The following is a 5,260-nucleotide window of genomic DNA, read 5'->3' as shown; positions in this document are numbered from 1 at the left end:
TTTTGTCAATTTTCATTGGGAGCAACCAGTATTATACTAGTCCCAGATGTGTCATGGGTCCTCGACCCATCAAAGACTAATATCCAAGGCATGATTTGCATAACATATGAATCCACAATACCTAGCGGGATGTGTTCCTCTCAATTTGACAGGTGGCTAGTCAAAAAAATCTGTTATGGCTCTACCCTTTACCGCTTTCTGGGGCTTATAATGTAAGTCAAACTTGGATAATACCAATTCAGCCACTTAAAATAGACTGATTTAACATGTATTTGATTAAATCAATAACTGAGACTACATTATCTCTTTCAACCAACAAGTAATGCATAGCCGAATACCGTGTTTCTGCATCAAGCAACACTTGACTCAAATAGTAGATTACTGTTTCTTTTTGCGAATCGTCCTCCTAGGCTAAGAGGGCTCCGATCGATCCTATGGAGGCAGCTATGTACAATTTAAGTGACTGATTCTTAATAGGAGGCACTACCATGAGTGGCTTCATCAAATATTCCTTGATGTGATCAAAAGTCAGTTGATGTCTGCTTCTTATAGAAATTTAGCCCCATGTTTCAATTTCAACAATGAACAAAAGATGTTAGTCTTGCCTGCACAATTAGATATAAATTGTCATAAGAAATTTAGGTGGCCTAGAAACTTCTGTAACTTGGCCTTATTCCCTGGTGGCCTCGCATCGATCATGGCTTGAGTCTTATTCTGATCAATTTTGATTCCTCTCTGATGTACAAGGAATCCCAAGAAATTACTGGACAATACCCCAAAAGCACATTTCATGGGGTTCATTTTCAATTTATGAAGCCTCATTCAATCAAAAGACTTATGTTGAGTGTCAAACATTGTTTATTTCCCCATATTTATATCTTGGTTTTATGAACATGCTTAATGAGTATATTTTATACATGTTTGTATTGCAAGGTGAATCTGAGAGTTTGAATTGAAAAGAAAGTTAAAAGCATGGGTTTGATGCTCTAGAATCACCAAGGCAAAGGATGTATCTTAGAAGACTAAGATTGAAGAATTCGTATGCCAAAGATCCAAGGAAACCAAGTGAGGAATGAAGAGAATCGAAGATTTGAAGTGAAGAAAAGGAATACACGTGAAATTCAACTAGGTAGAGTTTTGGTTTGACTAGCCCAAGTTCTAGTTCGACTAGCCTAAGAAACTTCGGCTTGAACTCTAGTAACATTATCTTTTAAATTTGCCTGAATCTCGACTAGTCGAAGATGACCCTTGACCAATTGAAGATTTCTCTTGACTAGTCGAGGGTTATGCAAATTTTGCACGGACTATGTAAATTTGAGGTGGTTTCTGGACTTTTCCAACTCGGTGCAAAAATTGGATTCCTCAACTATAAATAGGAGTTCCTAAGATGCTTAAAGCATCTTCTAGGGTTTAAGGAGTGGATCAAAAGGATGGAGAGCCAGCGCCAAGAGTTTTTTCTTCTTCTTCCTTAGTTTGTTTATATGTTTTATTTAAGAGTTCTTAGTTCAAACATATCTATGGTTGGCTAAACCTCTTAGCTATGACTAAGAGATGAAGCTTGTAGCGTGATTGGGATATTTACTTTACTTGATTCATGTTTATGTTGAACTTCATTGATTTCTAGTTAATTTTAAGGAATATTTTCAATTTTCAATGGTTTATTGTGACTCAAATTATAGTAGACACTGCAATAGCTTTCAGTATCTTCTTTTCTTATTTAAGATTGCGGGATTGGTAAATCTTATTGTTTGCTATTGTCATCTGAGCATGGTTTGGTTACGAAATCCCTTCCAAATCTTCACAATACTCTTCCATTTAGGTTGGATCAATGAGAAGTTCAAAGATTTGATCATCTCTCTTTCCAATTGGATAAGATGGGACTCTAATTCCAAATTGGATCTCTTGAATCAAGTAAGGTAGCATCTTAATAGCTACAAGTGGATCCTTGGCACCCTAGTTCCCACCTTTAAATTCATAAGTTTCAATTACATCATTCACAATTAATCTTTCCAATTATTTAGATTTAGATTTACATCTTCTTCTAATTCTAGTTCTAGTTACTTTCAGAAACGTACAAGATTAGTCCCTGTGGATTTGACCTAGGTCTCACCGAGATTATTAGTACATCCCAACCCTGCACTTGGGGTTATGAATAAGTTTTTGGCGCTGTTGCCGGGGACTACAATTGTGTTTTTCTGAATTTAATTAGTTTTATAATTATTTTCAGATTAGGATTAACTTTCTGTTTTATTCTTAGGTTAGGAATTTTTCTGCTTTGTTTTTAGAAACTAACTTTCTTCTCTGTTTTATAGGATCCTAACCTAGCATCTTCTTTCTGCTAACTCTCTCTCTCTCTCTCTCTCTCTCTCTCTCTCTCTCTCTCTCTCTCTCTCTCTTACTTCTTATTTGCTATAGTTTTCAATTCTTAGATTTTAGGCTAAAATTTGTACTTGAAAGTTGAGAGTGTCTCATGCCCAAGTGGGTCTGTGATAACACCCTAAATCTTTTAAGTGAAAGAGGATTAGTTGAAGGGTTGCCTATCCGTCACAGGACTAGACACCAATTAAGATCCTCAGAGTTAATAGAAGTGATGGTTGCTAATTAACCTGCAAATCAACCTTAACCTCCAGTTGAGGAGGCCCAGGATGAGAATGAAGTGCATCATGCACCCCCGTCTCATACTTTACGAGACTATTTACAACCGGCAGGGGTGAGCACACCATCCTGTATGATTTTTCCAAAAAATATAAGAAATATAGATATCAATCCAAGAGTGATCCAACTCCTTTCAAAGTTCCATGGACTTGAATCTGAAAGTCCATATCTACACTTGAAAGAATTTGACGAGATAATAGCCACTTTATATTTTCTTAATGTGTCTGAGGACACGATTAGGTTGAAACTCTTTCCTTTTTCCTTAAAATAAAAAGGTACGATGTGGTTGCATTCAATACATCCATGATCTATTAGCAGATGGAATGACATGACAAGGGAGTTCATAAAGAAATTCTTCCCATATCATAAGACGAACACCATTAGAAAGTCGATCAAGAACTTCACCCAAAAGGAAGATGAAACATTCTTCCAATGTTGGGAGTGGTTCAAGGATCTTGTCAGTTCATGCCCACAACACGGTTTTGAAACGTGGCGCATAACAAATTTCTTCCATAAAGGATTGACATCTTCCATGCACCAATTCGTCGAGACATGTGCAATGGGGAATTCATGAACAAAGATGTTGATGATGTGTGGGATTACTTTGACAAACTCACTGAAACGCACAATCATAGGACATCTCCCCAAGACCTAACACCACTTCCAAGCCTATTCAATCAAAGAAGAAGGGCAGAATATATATTTTCAAAGAGGAAGATGACATAAATGCTAAAGTGGTTAACCTCACAAGGAAAATATAGGCCATGAAACTTAAGCAGGATAAGGCTAAGGAAGTTATTTGCAATATATGTGCTTGTAACATACATACAATTAAAAATTGTCCAACCATACCTGCTTTTTAAGAGGTATTGAAAGAGCAATCAAATGCCGTGAACAATTACCAAAAGATCTTTCAGTGGACCCACCTCAAATACATATAATCCCAGGTGGAGGAACCATCCCAATTTCAGTTGGAGGAATGGACAAACAGCTAACCCTCAAGGGGCTCTATCTCAACTTTTAAATCAAAAGAAGCCTTACGAGGATCCGGTTTTAAAACAGATTCAAAATTAGGAGCTTTTTAATCAAAACACATTACAGGCTTTCCAAGACCTTAACAAATCCATTCGAAGAATTAGGCCTCACTTAACGAGTGAGGAGAAAGGGATGCTTCCAGCCTAACCTGTCACACCCCAAACTCAGAAACCAGGCTCACAAATTTTCGATCACAAAATCCGGTGCCAACAGCCTCCATAGTACCCCATTCTCAGCTCCCGGCACCCATATACTAGGTTCTAATCCTAGGATCCTAGAAGGGAGATTTTTCAGCAAGAATTTATCCCGTAACAAGCATAACCATAAGCATAACCCATGAACAACAACCAGGACACCATCACAAAATCCACTATGATAAAAAACTTAAGGTATAATGCGCATAAAGGGAAATACAATGATAATAGTAATGGAAACTCATGAAGCTCGACTGCACACTCCTCCTACTAAGCTACGGCTGCATCCTGACATCACCTGCACTTATCAATCATGAATAAGCTTATAGAAATCTTAGAGGGTGGTGAGAGTGTGTGTGTAATATACGCGTGCTCATAATGCAATATCAGAGTAATGCGGAATATGCTGGCGAATTCATGAATACTATCAGTCGTACCAAGACTATGCGATGCAAGGCATGAATGCTATCGATCATATCATGGCCATGCGATGTAAGGCGTGAATGCTATCGACCATATCAAGCCATATGATGCAGGGCGTGAATGATGTCAGCCACACCAAGGCCATACGATGCGAGATGCAACTCAAGCATACCAATCCTCATCCGAATCCACATATCAATGTAGTTCATTAATAGAGCATCAAATATTAGTACAGATCTAACTTTGGATAATCATCAAGGTTTAGTACACTCTAAATGGTACTGCCCCTTTCCCATGCACGCAATCCAAGTGATTGTAAGAAACCTTACTATTCACTTACCCAATAGCCTGCCAATACCTATCCGACATGTCAATAGCAGACCCATTTATGAGCTGGTCATACTCAGCCTAACAATTGCCTCTACCCTCAAGTGGGTAAGGCCACACCCCCTTCTAACAGACCCCGACATAGTGGGAGACGTGGCCTCCTAGTATTCGGTCCTCGTTCGCTCATATATCTACTCGGTCTCGACATTGGAGTCATCCTCTGGTACCATCGGGTTTAGAGATTTTCACCCAAGGACATTTATGATACCCTGATGCTAATAATAGTATTTCTGGTGTCCAATCCTACCATCCATGATATTCCTATAGAGGTTATGGCCTAGATGTCGCTAGGGCATACAGTAAACACAACACACAATGCAAGATGCATGAGTCATATAATCCAGATATACATCAATCCTATGCATACCGTGTGCTTATGTGAGACAATCTCCGCCTATCAAGGAGTCCCATAACAACCTACCCAATGGCATATGCAATGGTCAACGACATCTCATATCAAGCATGCAGATGATGCGTATGGGCATGTATCATGATGATATGCTAAGCATACTCATAATTGGTGTCGATAACAGGCCTATATACAAGGCGGGGTCCATAGATGGATT

At 38.6% G+C, this 5,260-nt stretch overlaps 1 non-coding gene across 1 annotated transcript; it reads right to left on the bottom strand.

Annotated features, from left to right (window-relative positions):
* Positions 1-3,031: 3,031 nt before the first annotated feature.
* On the bottom strand, positions 3,032-3,138 carry LOC131223416 (small nucleolar RNA R71). Its single transcript, XR_009160445.1, has one exon. It is a non-coding gene; the product is annotated as a small nucleolar RNA R71 (small nucleolar RNA).
* Between the last annotated feature and the right edge of the window lie 2,122 nt (positions 3,139-5,260).

This window comes from Magnolia sinica, chromosome 1 (assembly GCF_029962835.1).
Source record: "Magnolia sinica isolate HGM2019 chromosome 1, MsV1, whole genome shotgun sequence".
Taxonomy (NCBI): domain Eukaryota; kingdom Viridiplantae; phylum Streptophyta; class Magnoliopsida; order Magnoliales; family Magnoliaceae; genus Magnolia; species Magnolia sinica.
This window is presented reverse-complemented; position numbering and strand designations above follow the sequence as displayed.